At 40.9% G+C, this 6,472-nt stretch overlaps 1 protein-coding gene across 2 annotated transcripts in view; it reads left to right on the forward strand.

The window, feature by feature from the left end:
- Positions 1-6,472, forward strand: part of CTBP1 (C-terminal binding protein 1) — a 256,527-nt gene that overhangs the window by 164,811 nt on the left and 85,244 nt on the right. The gene's annotated exons all lie outside the window — the stretch shown is intronic.

Consider the following 6,472-nt stretch of genomic DNA (forward strand, 5'->3'; position numbering starts at 1 on the left):
AGGACATGTAATGAGGGATCCTCTCTAATTCTTATTTCTAAGAAGAAGTACTTAGTTCTGTGTATCTAGGTCAATACTTAACCCCCCTCCCAGCCCTCTTCCAGTTGAACTCTGCTGTTTGAATATTACTCAGATTTACTCAGTCTGTTACCGTGTTTGGGAGTTGCAGATGGAAATAACATTCAGCACCTTGTGTGCCTCTCGTGTTCCCAGTCTGGGAAAAACTGACATCCTGGCCAGAAGAGACTCAGGGTTTGAATGTTTCAGATGCGTATTTAAATATTTCATTGTATTGTTTGACAGATTAATTGCATTTTTATTTTCCCACCTACCTTTTGCATTGCACCAGCACAAGCAGTGCTGCACCAAAGCCATGTACCTCCAGAAGCTAGCAAGAAATATGTTGAGAGATCTGTTGAATTATATTTTTCCAAATGACACAGCACTAATACCCAGTAAGATTCCAGAAGGGATAAATGTAATACTTATTTTGCAAACACCATCTTCTTCCTTTTGTATGCTTTGTCTGCTAAGCTTCTTGATTTTCCCTTGGTGAAGTTAAGAAAGGAAACAAAGATTGAAGTGGCGATTACTCGAGCTCATTGCCTCTTGCAAATGTCTTTAGTAAATAATTTAGGAAAAGAATTGCTTCCCTGCATTTGACTAGAGGACAACTTAGTAAGATTGACTATATTTTAATCATCACATTTGTGCTTTCGGTTATTAGAAGTATTTTGTTATGTGGCTATAACAGCTAGCAATTACGATGAAATGCTTCTGTCTCATACAGGAATGATCAACACCTATTTAAGCATCCTTGAGACGGCCTAGCTGCATCCCCTGACTTTGTGTTTTGCTACCCAAACACTGAGTTTGTTTTCTTGGCATGTCACACGCACAAATATATGCATATATATTTTTTGTAGCCTGTTTCACTTCATCGGAGTTAAATACTGGATGTGGCCTGTAGTATCCCATCTAGTCCAGTATTTAACTTTCAGTAGGAGAAGCTGCTTGACCCCACGAGGATTTGAGAGGTATCATTTGGCCATTACTGTTCTATGTTTGTTTAATGTCTGAAGCATGAGGAGCACTTTTTATTTTGCTTTATTTAAGTATACTTAAATTACAGAGCTTTTAGGAGTCTTCCCCTTTGCCCTCCACAACATTCAACACAATGGTTTTTTGGTCTAGTTTTTGGGAGTGCTGTATTCTGTAACTGTGTAAAGATAATAAGTGACTATATAAATTATTGCTACACCCCTGGTTATACCTTGTAAGTAGATCGCTTCCTCTTTAAACCCCTTTTAAGCTCCAAACATGCCAGTTACTCAGCAGAGGGTAAATATTTACTTCCTGGAGTTCTTTTTAATCAGATGACACAGCTGTATTGCCCTTCCCTTTAGTTTGAACACCAAATGGCCATTCGCAGGAAGAAATCTCCTTGTTGAAAACCAGACAGAAAATGCAAGTAAATCTGATGACCTAAGGGTATATTGTTTTCATACCGGTCTGTGTTGACATGAAATCTGTTAATCTTTACAACCTTCAGTGTCAAAATATTTGTGCTGTTAAAGTGAAAGCAGAAATGACAAAAATCCTGTTGTCCAGTACATATTGTAAATACGAGAATGGAAATGTACATTATTATTTTCCAGGAGATTAATAAGCTTTAATTACATGGGCTTAAATACTGTTGTACAAACCCAAAATATTGCAGGTCTTCAGGACCTTCAGCTTCTCCTTGTCTGTCTGGGATGTGTTGGTGCAAGAGGTGCTCAGGGTACAATGGAGGCTGGCTTGTCTCGCCGCGTGGTTTCTGGGGGGAAGCACACAAATCCTCCTTTGTAAATTGGTTCTTCTCAACTGGGTCGATGGAGACGTCCCGCTGGTCCGGGCGGTGCCCTGCATGACCCTGCATCAGTCTTGGAACTAAGCAGTGGGATGAGATGCACCAGTAATGGGCTTAGGGTCATGAAACCCCATTAGCTATGCAGTTTTGCATGCAAGACATCTGGGGAACATTTTTCTATGCTGAAAGCCTCTTCTGCTCCCTTTTCTTGAGAGCAACGTTATAAAGTTAAGGCTACATTTAAAAAGCAGGAGGTGGGAGGAGAGAAAAGTTTGATGTTGAGTTCTCTGGATGATGTTCAGTTTGAAATGTAGAAGCAGTGGTTTGCAACAGATTGGTGTAAGCAATTCCCAGTGATACCTGCAGCTGGCAAAGGATGGAGGAGAAGAGAGTTAGCAGGAGGACATGGTCCTGGGCTGTGGAACTTGCTCCTTTTTTGCTTAAAGTCAACATTTTGTTATCCATAGGATACCCTTCAAAGCTTGAAGGGTGTTTTTGAGAGGACTGTGGTGTTTTCTTCATTATTACGTTGAGTACAGAGAAATCTGTGTGGCTTTTCCAGAGTTACTGTGAAGTCTATGATTGTAGCTCATGAATTTGTTACATAAAGTAACACTTTAAAAAAAAAATGTGATGAAATTGCAGAATAAGCAGAAAGCATAAATCTGTGTGTGTTTTGAGAAACTGTTGGGAGAATTTTCAGATTTGCCTTTCAGTTTGCTTCTACAGGAGATCGATTCAAATGAAGTCAACTTGGTATCATCAGGATTTAACAGACCTCTTGCATCAGAAGTAGGACGTAGAAACGTTACTTTGCAGGCTGAGAGAGTTGGGGTTGTTCAGCCTGGAGAAGAGAAGGCTCCAGGGAGACCTTATTGCGGTCTTTCAGTACTTAAAGGGGGGCTTATAAGAAAGATGGGGACAAACTTTTTTAATAGGGCCAGTAGTGATACGACAAGGGACAATGGTTTTAAACTAAAAGAGGGGAGATTCAGACTGGATATAAAGAAGAAATTTGTTACGATTATGGTGGTGAAACACTGGCACAGGTTGCCCAGGGCAGTGGTAGATGCCCCATCCCTGGAAACATTCAAGGCCAGGTTGGACGGGGCTGTGAGCAACCTGATCTTGTTGAAGATGTCGCTACTCATTGCAGGGGGGGTTGGACTGGGTGACCTTTGAAAGTCCCTTCTGACCCAAACCATTCTGTGATTCTGTAATTTTTTTTTCATCTCATACCATCTCATGGAGATGTCAAAATTTGCAATTAGGTCATTTTGACCATTGCAGTTAAGAAACGCCAGGAAACACCGGGGAGGAGTTTGAGGGTAAGGGCAAACCTGCCAAGGTTACCCAGGGGAGCACGGCCAGGATCACCGACTTCTCGTGCAGAGCAGCCAGTAACACCCTGACCAGCCCCCCGCTAAAGGGCGAGCGGGGGAAGTCCTCCTTTGAAAGTTTACCTGTGAAGAGAAATCTAAATAAATCAACATTATTACAAGTTACGGGTGTAGTGATTTGGGGTACAAAACCCACCTTGGCATAGTGCCCTGCTACATTGCCCTACCCAATTCAGTGATTTATGTCAGAAATCGTACCTCTTTTGGGGTGCCCTCCTGTGATTTGGTCCATGTGGTTAGAGATAATGAACATCAAAATGACTTATGTGAAATGTACTTTTAAAAAATTATCTGAAATTAGTGATTAGGGATGAAAAGGCCATCAGTTTAATAACTGTCATCAGTCTAATAATATTGTTATGCATTATTTATGTAGAAATATTTGATAATCTGGCCACGTTTTTCATCTCTAGAGCAGTTTATGTGCCATTAAACAAAGCAAAATGTGAAAAAAAATTAGAATTTTATTTAACCCAAGCAAACTCCTTACTAAAACAAAAATCTGGTTGTCATCAGTTAGACTTGATGGAGTTTTAAATGATCTTTCTTTTGTAGGAACATTTAGCAGACTGAATTATATTTAAATCACAAGGTTTGCACTTGGAATATCTAGAAATTGGGTTATTATTTATTAAAAAACCCCACTGCATTCTCTTTTCTGTAGTGATGAATGCAAGAAAGAAAAGTTGTTTCCATCATCAAATTTTCAAGTACAATTACTTAGCTGTGCTTGTACAATTACTACTAAAATGTCATCTATATAAATGGACCTATAATCACATTTACAGAAATGTACCGAAGGATGATATTTCTGTGGCTGCCAGAAGAGAAGACTCTAAGAAATATTGCTTAATCTGGTGCTTGTTTTTTAATGGCCCAAATTGCATTTTTGCACCTAAAAAAATAAAAATGGCGATTTTTTTCTGAATAGTCACCTCATTGCTTGTATTGTTTAGCATGGATAAGGATTTAAGAAGAGACCTAGGCAACAGTTAAATTAAATTTTAGAAGCCACACTCTTCTTAAGAGCTGTAATTTTGTTCCCAGTAGGCTTTTAAATGCTGCTCACATGCTGCCATCCAAGTCCCATTATAGATGTCAATGCTTCTTAAGTTAGGCTTTGTTTAAAAAGAAAAAAAACCTTCTTTTTGAATGAAACGTGGAAGCAAATCATTAGATTAAATTGTTCGGGAGACGGAGATGGGTGAATGGGATCTGCGGAGTCTTACACAGCCTCCAGTTAACTTGGAAACCTCAGGGCATCGTATGGGTGGAAGGAGGGAGAGGCTCCAAAGGAGGAATTTGGAAGTACTGCCCTGGCATGCAGGGGTGGTGTTAGGAAAACGAAAGCTGAAGTTGAGACTTGAATGTCAAGGGCAAGAAAAAGTCTCTGCCGCTCTATTTGTAGGATGAGGACCAGGAACTTGTTTCTGGGGACATGAAGCAGAGGGAGGTGACCAGGAACAGTGAGCATGAATTTAGTGGGGACAGATCCTACCTGTCCGAGCAGATTCACTTTGGTGAAAACCTGGCCAGATTTGAGGATAAGGGGAGAGCAGCGGACACCATTTCCCTTGGTTTTAACAAGTCCGTGGGCACTCCTTCGCACAGTGTTATTCAAGTTGGGAGGTTGTGGTGGGAAGGTTGTGGGATGGTGGTGGTCTGGTGGGCAACCAGAGGGGTAAAACTCTGGTTAGATGATGGGGCTTGGAGGTCGTGTTTAGTGGGGTCTACTCTACCTGGAATTGGCAGCAAGGGGAGGATCGCAGGGGTCTGTCACATTAGAAGATCCTGCTCATTTAACAGAAATAGATGAAGGCACCCAGTGACATTAAGAGTTGAATTGCAGCTTTTGACTATGACCAGTATCTTCAGATTTCAAAACTTGTATGTATTCGTGAGTCTTATTCGGTTCTGTAAAAGGTCTTCACTGAGAAGAGGTTAGCATCGACTCCGCTAAAGGTGAGTCAGGAGTGTAGGACAAGGCCAATGAAGGTTTTCTTCCCCCAGTAAACTTGTTAACACCCTTCTCCGGGAAGCTCTTTCAACATTCAGGGCATTTGCTAGCTAATATTATCCCATTATCAGCTAAAGCATGAAACACAAGCGTGGTGTCAGGTTCTGCTTAGCCCTTGGGAAAAGCTGGGAGAAGTGCACGCAACTTAACTGCCCTCACCTGATCAAGGGCAGAAGGTGAATCCTGGTGGCAGGAGGAACAACGGGCCCTGGAGCTCGGAGGACTTCCCTGGAAAGGATTAGTCCATTGCAAAAACCATCCCCTTGGCTTTCTGAGACTTGTATACACTGCCCTGCCTGATGTCAGCGCAGATGCCAGCTCCTCGTCCCACAAATACCTGTTTATAGCTGGTGTTGGTTTTCCTATCATCTTGCCCACAGCTAATTTGTAACGGGAGAGAGAGTTTAGCCCAGAGACTGTGTGTGGCAAAAGATTGTTCTTATTATCTGTATTTTTCTAGAAATGAGTTACAGTAATAGTTGATTTTAAGGCAGGCAATATCCAAGACAGTGTACAGTACTGATTTAAACGTTTATTTTATGATGGCATATGTTATTCCTTCAGCTGTAGCAAGCATGTTAATAAAATATGGATTTATTTTACTGAAAATCTTTCAAATTTTTAATACAGCTATGAGCTGAAGTTTATTTTGGCACACTGAACTGTGCTGTCCTCCACAGTTATTAAATGTTTAATTGAATCCCTCTAGTCTTTCAGTTTAACCACCTGAAAACTACTGTGTGAGTAACAGGGATCTTTGTTTCACATTCGGAATTATTTTAGAGCTCTGGGAAGCAGAAATTAGCTGGCGTTAATTGTTATTTTGTGTAATAAGTAGTTACAAATTTAACTTGAAGCTTCAGTCTTAGCATGTTGGGGTCTTGAATGGTGAACCTGGATTGATTTCAATAACATCAAGGCTTGGTCCATAAAGAAAAAAAAAAACCTTCTTAGTTTTGCCAATAAATTGGAAAACAGAAAAAAACACTGTTTCCAAGCTAAATTGATTGTGGAAACTGCAGACCAACACGTCGTTCACACTTACTTCATGTGCCGTAAGTATTGCAGATGTGATTCAGGTATGTTGTGCTTCTCAGGTCCCAGAAAAAGATTTATTTTCTTCCCCTCCAAGAAGTGTTTTCTGCAGTTAATGGTAGCCCTGCGGGGGAGCGATGGGGAGTCCATCCAGTTTGCGGGAGGGCT

The sequence above is a fragment of the Egretta garzetta genome, unplaced genomic scaffold (assembly GCF_000687185.1).
Source record: "Egretta garzetta isolate BGI_Z169 unplaced genomic scaffold, ASM68718v1 scaffold241, whole genome shotgun sequence".
Taxonomy (NCBI): Eukaryota; Metazoa; Chordata; class Aves; order Pelecaniformes; family Ardeidae; genus Egretta; species Egretta garzetta.